Raw genomic sequence first — 12824 nt, 5'->3', positions numbered from 1 at the left:
GGCTGCGTCTCTGAGATGGCCCTGATCATGAAGCGCAAGCGAGCTGCCCTCAGCCAGACAGGAGTCAGACATTCTCAGAGGCTGTGTGAAGATCTATGGAGTGTCCTCACTGCATGTTGTCATCATCCTCCTGCAATCGAGCAACTATTAGGGCCTCCACTGCGTCTCCGTGACAGAAGCATTCTCACAGAGGGTATTGGCGCTACCATAAGCCAGACTAGAGTCAAACATTCACAACTGCGATGTGAGGATCTATGGGGACACCTCACTGCATGTCGTCATATCCTCCACAAATCTGGCAGTTATGAGGGCCTCCCGAGTGTACCTGCCTCGTCTAGACAGTGCGAGAGCCTCATCCCCATCATCGTCACCACCGAGAACCCCCTCACCCTCATTCCCATTGGCATCCTCCTCATTGGAGGAAACTTCCATCTTCTCCCCAGCCAGCTCCTCTCCCCGTTGCAGCACCAGGTCGTAAAGGGCTCAGCAGACGATGATGATGCGGACTGTATTGCAGGGCTCCCCCAGACCAGTCCAGGCACCGGAACTGCATCTTCAGCATCTCAAGTTGTGAGTTGCAGTATGAGTCTCATTATACCCTCGCTCTGCTGCAGTCTGAGGCTGCTGCACGGATGTCATCAGCCACGGCCTCTGTGGGTAGCCCTTGTCCCCCAGGAGCCAACCCTGCAGCCTCTGTGGACCCTGGAAGACTGCAGGGATCTGTAAGCGACTCAGGATCTGCACACGGCCTGGAAGCCGTGAGCACACCCGTAGGTTGCGTTTCTGGTGGTCACATACCAGCTGCACGTTCAGTGAGTGGGAGTCTTTGCAATTGATGAAGTTCACCGAGTATAGTGACAGAGACCTGAGTGCCACATGAGTGTAGTCAATCGCACCCTGTACCTGTGGGAATCCCAAGGTCAGGGCGAAACCAATAGAATTTTGGCATTTATTGCTAAAGGAATAAAGTATAAAAATAGGGAAGTGTTGTTGGAACTGTACAAGGCATTGGTGAGACCGCACCTGGAGTACTGTGCACAATTTTGTTCCCCTTACTTGAGGAAGGATGTAGTTGCATTGGAGGTGGTTCAGAGGAGGTTCACTAGATTGATTACAGAGATGTGGGGCTTGTTTTATGAGGAGAGATTGAGCAGTTTAGGCCCATACTCACTAGAGTTTAGAAGGATAAGACGAGATCTAATTGAGGTTTATAAGAAGCTAAAGAGGATAGACAAAGTAGACGTGGAGCAGATGTTGCCCCTTGTGGGGCATTTCAGAATGAGAGGCCATAGTTTTAGGTTAAGGGGTGGAAGATTTAAATCAAATAGGAGGAGGAATTACTTTTCTTAAAGGGTCGTGAATCTATGGAATTCACCACCTCAGAGTGCAGTGGATGCCGGGACACTGAATACATTTAAGGAGGAGATAGACAAATTTTTAATTAGTAACGGGTTGAAAGGTTATGGGGTGAGGGTGGGAAATTGGAGTTGAGGTGCCAGATCGACAAAGGAGATATACCTGATGAAGTGAATAATTCTGAACTGCCACTGTCCAGAGATGTCCCTGAAACTGCAATTCCTGTTCAAGTTGATCCAATTGAAGAACCTCCAGTTGTAGAGTTGTGTTGCTCTATCTGAATCTGAAAACCTCCTCAAAGACTAAATTTTTAATTGCATGAACTGTACATAATTGTATATGATATGGGTTAAGGTGTTTTTGTAAATAAGAGGATGAAACAAAATTTAAGGGGAAGGAATGTAGTAATTGTAAGTTAAACCATTTCTTAATATTATGGGGATCATGTGTCTGTACAGGAAAATCAGCCCTAAGTGCGGGCAATCGTAGGGATGGAGCTTTTTTAGCCTTGGTTTTGAAACAAGCATATAGCCTCATCAGGAGTCTGTAAATAAAGTTTACTGTTTCTTACAAGAAACCCATCCTGCACTCCTAAGTTTATTGCAGGAACGATGCAAATATAGTCCCTTTGGTAAAACTAAATAGTTTCAATTAAGCATAGCATATTTCTTATGGTTTTTTTTGTTTGCAGTGCAGAGTGGAAGCATTTCACAGGCCTATTTCTTCATACGTTCTACAATGGGCAGGATGAGGGGGTCAGGGCACGTTATGTTGGATGTGTGGGTGCGAAAAGGGCCCCGAATGTCCTTGGTGTCCATGACCTCAAGAATTCTTAATACAAATCTGTTTTGATAACTTACTCGATTTTTGTTTTCATGTTGTGAATGTAGATGTTCCCGTCTATGCTCTCGAAATGTAAAACGTTTATCTGCCAGGGAGTGGAGATCATCATGTGTGAAAGGACATCTGAACAGAAATCTATTCTGTCAAGCTCATTGTAAAACCTAGAAGCACATGGCAGGTAATTGAATTATGACCTGTGGGGTACACATTGCAATCCGCACCAACTGGGTTTGACCAGTGATTTTAGTAGTGGGAGCAGCTTTACTCCAATACTATTCAAATGTTTATCACCCCAACATAAATAGGAATTCCACCTCATTTTATGAAACATTCCTATATTCCTGCTGATGGTATAGAAGCAATTTCACTTATGCAGAAACATGATGGACACTAAATGATACACGTTTGTGTGCAATGTCATTACACGAGTTTAAGGTCATTTTTAAACTAATGTTTGTAAGGTCATACACAGGTTTATTAGCAAGGCGTATCTCAGTGCTTTTCCAACTGGCAATTCAGTTTATACAAAAAGCGAATTTGTTTGGAGAACTTGCTGCAATATTAAATCCTAATTATGCTCGATATCCCATGAAATATATTTTGGTGAGCAGTGAAAATGTTATGGCATTTATTATGCAAATAGAGATTTGGAGGGAAAAAGTATATTAGAAGTTTTTACATATTTAAACACAGTGAGACAGTCGTTGGGTATTCATGATTTTAGATTTATGAACAAATAAACAAAGTTAATGAAGTCATTATATCTTACTGGAACTTGTTATGGTCTTGTTGCTGTTGGAAGGTCTTTTCTTGCATTAGATGGTTTCTTTAAAATGTCACTAAAAATAAAAAAAGGGAATTGCATTATAGGACAACTAAATAATTCATATCTTATTACAGGTCTGGAGCTACAGCTATTTGCTGCACTATAATCATGTATTCCCTATCTAAATGTGAGATGGCAATGTCTAGATTAATGTTCAATAAAAAATAAAGCTAATTTCAAACAGAAATTTAAATGGGAATCAATATAATAAGCGACAGACGAAGGTTGAGGCTGATTAGAACATTAAGATCATGCTGCAATAAGGTTTAATTACTCTGAATAAAATATTGTTCTTAATAAAATTATTTAAGAGTTTACATTACTACAAAATCTGTTAAATACCAAAGGCTATGCTCTTTCATAAATTTTCTGACATAGCCAGACTTAAATATCATTTGAATGCTTACATCTTACTCTTAAGCACAAAACCAAAAAGATTACATTTAGTCATTTTCATTATCTTTCTTGACAACTTTCATTGTTTAAAAAATTGCATTTATTGGCATGTTGTCAATTATAGTTTTAAGCTCCAGTCTAAACTATAATCTACTTCTCATAGTTTGACAGTTGCTACAAGTCTTGACATGCTTAGCAAATGAGCAGTTAATTGAGCTGTAACTCACCAACGCTCTTTCGACAGCACCTTCCAAACCTGTGACCTCTACCACCTAGAAGGACAAAGGCAGCAGATGCATGGAAACGCTACTATCTGTAAGTTCCCTTCCAAGCCACTCACCAGCCTGACTTGGAAAAATATCATTGTTTCTACACTGTCACTGGGTCAAAATCCTGGAACTCCCTCCCTAACAGCACTGTGGGTATACCTACACCACATGGGCTGCAGTGGTTCAAGAAGTCAGCCCACCACCACCTTCTCAAGGGCAATTAAGGATGGGCAAAAAATGCTTCAGCAACGCCCACTTCCCATGAACAAATAAAACATTAATAAAATACACAATAATACACTAAACTTTTCATGTTGCCTTGTATGTGTGATAAGAGATGAAATACTGGTATAGTCAATGCTAATAAATATATACTTGACTCGACATGAAAATCCCGAAAAGAAAATTCTTCACTTACACCCTTGTATGTATATAAATTCTTGACTAATGTATATTTTATACACGACTAATTTGATCTTTAATGATGTTGCTATGCACTGGTAAAACTTGACTATATTTGACTCCATTTCATGGGATGACTATTAAGATCAAATAATTGGGGAATGCTTTGAACATGAATGGCACATTTAAGTGATTAAACTTTTTGTTTGTTTGTAATGAACGAATGATTAAATAGACAATGACTCTGTTTTCAACACAGAAAATTAAGTTGTGTTCTGTGTTAACACACCTTACCATCAACTTGGATTCAAATCACTGCTGAAATAGCTATTGGCCGACCAAAATTATCCAGTATGGAATGTGTTTGAGCGGTCTGCACTTAGCTACCTGTTCGAAATACAAACCTCCCCCAAAATGATGTGAATAGTCTCACTCAAACATTGCCAGTTTCCGTCAGAAAGTATTTTGATGTGGATGATAAGAATATCACACTAATCTAATAGGGTGGGAAGGAGGTGGGGGGGGGGGACATTCTCCTGAGCTTGGAGTTGTGACACATTGTTGAGCACAGTAGGTGGACCTTCAATCTGTCTCCAAACCTGTTAAAACTAATATTAAGCGAATAAAAGAATGAATTTCTTAATATTCCCAGCAGCCTGGGTGAAATTATCAATTTAAGTCACAGGAAGGTTGTGTAGGCTGTTTTTCACTGTTAACTCACCAAATTATGGGCAAGGAGAGTTTTTCAGAATTGTGCATATTCATGTGCTTGTTATGCTACAAATGTTCCTTTTCTAGATGTATATGCTAACATGGATGTTTAATGAAAATAAAACAATGGCCAGAATTTGGCAGCTTCTTCATGGTGGTTGGGACTGTAAAATGCAGTGAGATGTTCTAAACTCCAAAACAAAAACAGAATTACCTGGAAAAACTCAGCAGGTCTGGCAGCATCGGTGGAGAAGAAAAGAGTTGACGTTTACTGACTTCGGCGGGAACATAAAATCCTGTTGTCGTAAAATTCCATCCGATACAGAGCAACTACTTAATTAGATAGTTTTGGGCTAAATGCAGTTCATGAATAGTATCTTTAAGAGAAACTAAGGCTCAGTTTTCCACTTATTATTTTTCTTCACTGACTTTTGACTAATTAGATATTTCATTGGTCACGAATCACTGGGGATAGTGCGTGGCAATATCGAGCCCCACTGCTCCTCGAGCCATGACTAATGTGAAGAGTTTGATCAACCCACCGAATTGTTTAATTTAGGTTAACAGAATATGAGCACCAGGTTTGTAAACTCAGTAAGTAAATAACTGTTTATTGAACAAATTGTCTTTAACCAGTGGCAAAATAAAGAAACATGAACTGCTAATTTCTAACTCTATAACCTAAACTCTGCCCCTTCTTAAATCCCTGTACACACACACATAAGACACACAAAAACATGGATTTTAAGGGTGAGGTAAAACAGTTCAATAGCACCAATTCCAGAGTACAGGATTCAATGAGTTGATTTTGATTGATGTCTTCCAAATCCCTTTCAGTTCTTTGTTGATGGCATGAGGTGGTCTTCCAGTCTTTAGTTCACTGGTTGAACACTTGCTTTTCGATGTTTCTAATGGTGATTTTTCTCATTTCCTCTTGACAGGTGTTTTGAGAGAGAACAGGTTATAGAGACATGAGGAGAAAAAGCCAGCTAGCTAGTATTGTAGAAGCACTGGAACCTTACATACAGGAGATAGAGGTTTTAGGTCTTTTTTCTTTAAGGCTAGGAGCTATTCTGCTGCACTGCTCTCACACAAACCCTGGTCACCTGGTCAGGAGCCAATTAACACACTGTTGACAGGCAGTTTCCCATTAGACCAGAATTCTCCTCAGCACCATACTGTCTTTCATGTAACATTGTATATATCCCTCACACTGTTCCAGTAGACATGTCCTTCAAACTACGGCCATTGTAATTTTAATCCAGAGTACAGCAGAATGAAAAATATATGTTCTTTGCACTTTATTTACCTGAGCAATTATAAAGGCTGATTTTAACGCTTCCACCATCCTGCCCTGACACCCCACCCCCCCCCACCGCCCCCCCCGACAACTTGGCAGGAACAGTGTGGATGAGGGGGCAAGTTTGACGGAAAGCTGGGATAGGCTCCCAGACTAAATAAATGAAGATGGAATTATGTTTCAGTGGGACGTAGAGTTGCTTGGGAGAAACAATGCTCAATGCAGATACAGTCTACTTTTCTTTACATAAGCCATGGCTCCATCTATGCAGATCTGATTTTTTATCAGATCGGTCTCAAATATTAGCCACACCAGAACATATTGATATAAGTGGTCCAATAACATTAATCATCTAAGACAATGCATTGCCACAATTGCAAGGAGAAGAGCATTACTATCAAAACAACTTGCATTTATATCGTACATTCAACATAAAATACCCCATGGTGCTACATGGAAGTCTTGGCAACAAATTTTGACACTGAGCCACATAAGGAGAAATTAGCATAGATGACCAAAAGCTTGCGCAAAAAGGTATATTTTAAGGGGGTAGAGGTGGTAAAGATTAAAGTGGGAATTCCAGAGCTTAGTTGGAAGTTGAAGACACGGCCGCCAATGGTGGAGAACGCGCAAGAAACCAGAGTTGTAGGAGCTCAGGTCTCTCATATATAATAGTTAATTGCCCATCAGTGCTATAAACACATTGAGAAACCTGGAGAACTATTTTCAACCAAATTAATTGAAGGGATGGCAGTTGGATGGGCTTTCAACTTTTCATTGCAAAATAACATTGGAAATGTTTTCCTTTAATTCGTTCAGGGGATGTGGGTATCACTGGGTAGGCCAACGTTTATCGTCCATCTCTAATTGTCCTTGAGGTGAATAGTGGTGAGCTGCCTTCTTGAATAACTGCAGTCCACACGGCGTAGGTACACCCACAGTGTTGTTAGAAAGGGAGTTCCAGGATTTTGATCCAGTGACAGTGAAGGAATGGTGATATATTTCCAAGTCAGGATTGTGTGTGGTTTGGAGGGGAACTTGCACTGCACTTAGCTGCACTTTATAGGAAATCTCTAATTTTCCCTTCAGTTCCAGTAAGATCAAATCCCAGTTAAAACAACATAGAAACACTGAAAATTACATCTAAAAGCAAGCATGCAGGTGCAGCAAGCAGTTAAGAAGTCAAAAGGTATGTTGGTTTCATTGTGAGAGGACTTGAGTACAGGAGCGAGGATGTCTGACTGCAGCTGTACAGGGCCTTGGTGAGACCACACCTGGAGTACTGTGTGCAGTTTAGGTCTCCTTACCTATGAAAGGATATACTTGCCATAGAGGGAGTGCAGTGAAGGTTCACCAGACTGATTCCTGGGATGGCAGGATTGTCATATGAGGAGAGATTGGGCTGGCTAGGCCTGTATTCACTGGGATTTAGAAGAATGAGAGGGGGGTCTCATTGAAACGTATAAAATTCTGACAATGCTGGACAGACTGAATGCAGGGATGATGTTTCCCCTGGCTGGTGGGGTCTAGAACAAGGGATCACAGTCTCAGGATATGGGCTAGACCATTTAGGACTGAGATGAGGAGAAACTTCTTCACTCAGAGGGTGGTGAATCTCTACCACAGAGGACTGTATAGGCCATGTCACTGAATATATTTAAGAAGGAAATAGATAGGTTTCTGGACTCTAAAGGTATCAAAGGGTATGGGGAGAGAGCGGGAGTATGGCGTTGAGAATGAGGATCAGCCATGATCATATTGAATGGCAGAACAAGCTCAGAGGACCGACCAACCTATTCCTGCTCCTTTTTTCTATGTTTCTATGTTTTTTTAACATCTGCAATGTTAATTTGAAGCTTGGATGGCCAGTTGAAAATCCATCCCCCTTGGACCTCAAACCTATGGAGCACAGTTGAAATGGACACCAGCACAGAAACCGCAACACTTTTTCAATATTCCGATATTCTCCTGTAAAAGTATGCACTTGACTTAATTTTGTTCTTCTCTGCACCATTCCAGAAAGAACATTCTTTGAGTCCCCAACCCAGAAGATCTGACATCAATTCAGCTTTCGATACAGCTCAAAGTGAACATTACTCGATCTGACATCAAATGATATAGTTCGGAATGAGCATTGATCACAAATCATTGAAGCACTCAACAAAATCCATCACAGCTTGTTAAATTTTGGGAGCAATCATTCGTGTTCGAAAGTAATCATTAGACACTATAGGCATTAAGTGCGATCATTAGACATCAGAGTGATCAGGAAGATATCAGTGCAGCTTCCTACATGTTATGATGGAAAAAATAAATAAATCTTACCACCTAGTTTCAAAATTTTTCTCAAGAACTTCCCTCACCCCTTCCATTTCAGCTGTCATGTTACCCCTTCCTTCTCATCATTCTCCGGTGCCTCTGCTGTGCCGATTACACCAGCGTCACCAGCTCTGGGGGAAAAACAAGGAACACTTCACTGGAGGGTGGGAGGTAAAGAAAAAGTCAACAACACAAGTAACAAGGTAAATGTGGCACCATTGAGAAGTAATAGTGCAGTAGAATTAAGTGTAAAACTATATAATGAAATAAAGCGACTCACTAAAGCTCCTTCAACAGCACCTTCCAAACCCACTACCTCTACCACCTAGAAGGACAAGGGCAGCAGACGCATGGAAACACCACCGCCTGCAAGTTCCCATCCAAGCCACTCGCCATCCTGACTTGCAACTATATCGCCGTTCCTTGCCTGTCACTGGGTCAAAACCCTCTTAAGCCTCAGGCCTGCACACCCCACCCTCAGGCCTCGGGCTTCTTGCCCCTCCTCAAGCCCCTCCCTTCACCAGCTTCTCCCCACTCCCCCCCAAGTCTTGTTTACCCCCTCCCTGCAGCCTCTCTCTCTCCCTTCCCCTCCCTCCAAACCCCACTCTCTCTCTGTCTCTCTTTCTCTCTGTCTCTCTTTCTCTCTGTCTCTATCTCTCTGTCTCTTTTTCTCTTTCTGTTTCTCCCCACATTCCCCCCCCAACCACCTTGCATCACAAATCCAAAACTTATCTTGCTCTGGACTCCAATAGGGCCCCATGCAGTCTTGAAATGTGCGGAGGAGTGGTTTTAATCTTACCAACGCTTCCCCGGAAATATATTCCGTGACACTGGAATTTAGGAGGCAGGCGTGGCCCCCAGATGCTGGCCCAAAATAATAATTGCTAGTACGTGCATTTAAACCTCACTGCAGGGGCTTAGTTAAATTTCTATCCGTAAGCGCTTAAACAAGCTCCCTCAAGCTGCGTGATTACTTTAGCTGTTTGCTGTGTGCACAGTTGATGCTGGCTGAGAGCTGAATAAGCTTCATTCCATGTCTGTTGGACACCAATAGTGTGAGCCAAACGCTCGCAGGCAAATAAATATTCATAATTGATGTGGCTTGAGTGCTGTCTGAATTCACTTTAGGTCAGTGATTTCACTTGATCACTATCAGATATCAAATGATGACTGGAAGACTTTGGAATGCAGACTATTGAACCCGTATGCAAGCGAACACTGTTGCGCGCAGAATAATGTCAAGGTTTTCATGTAGGGTGGATATCCTGAAGGTGGTCTCACACTTCTGAACTATAGTCTGCTCTGGAATCAGATCGCTGATCTAAATGGCCTCAATGTTAATGCCCTCGTTAATATGACATCTGGCACAGTTCACTCATGAGCATGCCCAGGTGCCAAGTTGGAACTCCCAGGGCACTTGTAGATGACAAAAAATGGGCATTAATGAGCCCAATTGCTCATTCACCATGATTTGAAATATACTTGATGTATTATATGGTGCTGTTTATGGTTAAATCAGAGGTTATGTTGTTTTTAATCGCTGAATTATAACTTGTAAGTATAATTATTCCTAAAATGGAGTTGTGTTTAAATAGCTGCCCTTTGGAGATCATAAAATCTAATTGTAAACTCAGCTTGACGTGAAGGTTTAGTTGCTGTTTGGGGAGGGAAGGTTGTAAATATAAAGGTTTATTTTATGCTGTGTTTTTCTGACCCATGGCTGGAAATTAATTTGGGATGAGGGAAAGCAGAGGGTCTGGGGTGTAACGTGCTGGGGTGTGTTCCCCATGTGTTAAAGAACCTACCTGGGCAGGAAGGTGGAATTACAGTGTGATATGTTTGCATCGGTGTCCCCATTGTAAAGAGGAACATAGGAATTTGCTGTTAGTACAGATGGAAGCCATATTTTTAGTATGTTGAATCTTTGTTCTTGGGACATAGGCATGTCTGACAATCCCATACTTACTGCACACCCCAATTGCCCTGAGAAGATGGTGGTCACGTTTTCTCTTGAACCGCAGTCGTCCCTCTTGCCGATCGTTATCCTAATGTTTTGTTGGATAGGAAATTCCATGATTGTGAATCAGAGATGAGCAAAGATCAGCAATCTAGCAAGTCAAGGTGATGAGTCTCTTAGAGTGGAAGTTGGAGGTGATAGTTATCCTTTGACATTGCTGCTCATTCTTCTTCAGAGGCTAGGGAGGTCCTGTTGAAGTAAGATTAGTGAGTCACTGCACTGCACAATAGGATGGGATGCATATTGACCCCGAAGGGATGCGGAACAAGTTATCTGCCATGTTCTAAATGGTGCAAACCTTCAGCGCTGGTGTTGTAGATGCACTCATCCCAGGCAAGTGCTGAACATTCTGTCACACTCCTGATACAGGGACATAGGAGCAGAAGTGGAGCGTTCAGCGTCTCAAGCCTGCTCTGTCATTGAATTGAATCAGGGCTTCTCTGTACTGCAATATGATTTAACCACCTTTAATCCATCTCCCTTCATATCCTCACTTAATAAAAAAAAAACTATTGATCTCAGAATTGATCTCAAGTTTGAGACCTGCAGATGATCGACAGCTATTGAAAACATTGGCATTGAGCCACTTGTTCAGGGATTACCTAGCACTCACACAGCTCTGCTGTTGATATGGCTGCTACAGTTAAGCTTTTGGTCAATAATAGCCTCCAAGCTGTTGATAGCAGGAATCTCAGTAATGGTTGTGCCAAGAAGTGAAAGGAAAAGGTGGCTGAGCTTCTTTTATATTTTTGGGCATGATCCTTGTCTGGCACTTACATGGGTCAAAGTTATCTATAGCATACCAGATCAAGCTCGGTCCTGTTCCAGGCTGGCCTGAGTTGCTTCATTGTCAAAGGAGTTATGAATGGCATAGAATACTAGAATTGCCAGTGTGCATCACCAACCCTGTCCTTGTGATGAGGAACCATCGTTGATGAAGCAGCTGAAGATTCCTTACCTTAGGATGCTGCCCTGAGGAACTTCTGTAGGAATATCCTGGGGTTGTAATGATTGATTTGTAACAACTTGACTTCAGCCGTTGGGAGATATTTTACCCCTTGCTGCCAAAATAACTCAGTTTTGAAAGGCCTCTTTGGTGTCATGCTTAGCAGAATGACTTGAAGATGAGGGCAAATACTGTCACCTCTGCTCCTGTTTGGATTAAAGCTGTGGTGAGTTCAGTAGTCATGTGTTTCTGGCAGAAGTGAACATCACTGAGCAGTTTATTGGTGAGTAGGTGCTGCTTAATGGCTCTATTGCTGACTCCTTCCATCACTTTGCTAATGATCTGGAAAAGGCTTCCTGGGTAATAATTGACCAGGCTACATTTACATGCTTTTAATATAGATAGGACACACCTGGGCAATTTTCAACATTGCTGTTTTCATAGCTTCCTCATGTCATTATGTATTGAAACATTATAAATGGATCAGTGAATATTTCCTCTATTTTTTAAGAAAAAAGTTATTGACCATTCTCCTTGAAATATTAGAGGAAGCATTCATTTGCAAAACAGCAATACATCAGGAACTCTCAAAATTGATTCGAAGACTTTCCCTACAGGTGTTATTGTAAATTATAACAAAAGTCCCCATTTAAATTTTCCCAGAAAATCTGTAGAAGGTGCAGAAAATGAAATGCAAGCATTTGTGCTGAGAAAAATCAACATCGGGCTATTAAGCAAAAAGTGCAAGTTCAGGACACCGATCCAAGACTTATGAAAGTCCTGTTACACTGAGCAGTAACAATATTTACTGATTGCTCTGAAAGGGAAATAAATTATCAGCTCCGCTCTACAAATTTCCAACACCTCCCTACCACAACTTAAGCAACTAGACATGAATAATTTATATGGTTTCCCTTTGCTATTTTCAAAACCCAGATTCTAGAGGGGAAGGTATAATGGAATGAAATAATTAATATAGGATTGTTGTTCTTGACTATCTACATGGTTAGAATGGAAGATTCTTCGGCAGTACAGTACACTTAAGCAGTTATTATATTTAAAATACCATGTAGTTGATTTGAGCTTACTCTAGTGGGTGAGAACAGGACGTGGCGCTCCAGAAGAGACAAGGGTTGTGTTTTTGCCCTATGCGTTAGTTTATCAGGAGAGAGCATACCTCTAGCGAGGCTGGCACAAACCTGTGCACCCCTTACAGCAAAACCTGCAGCCACCTCCCCCAGCTGGCCACATGTTACCTAGACAGTGAAAGTAACGCCAGGCCTCAATTTCTTCATCTTGAGCTCTTTCCAAACTGCAGTAGGTGACAGCAGTCAGACTACGATCTGTGCCTTCATCGAGCATGACACCGATGTCCTCTTTGACAAGGGTGACCAATTTATATCATCCCCCAATGGATGCGAGCAGCCAGCAGACAGAGG

This window comes from Carcharodon carcharias, chromosome 10 (assembly GCF_017639515.1).
Source record: "Carcharodon carcharias isolate sCarCar2 chromosome 10, sCarCar2.pri, whole genome shotgun sequence".
NCBI classification, from domain to species: Eukaryota; Metazoa; Chordata; class Chondrichthyes; order Lamniformes; family Lamnidae; genus Carcharodon; species Carcharodon carcharias.
The sequence above is the reverse complement of the archived record's forward strand: the minus strand, read 5'-3'. Positions refer to the sequence as shown.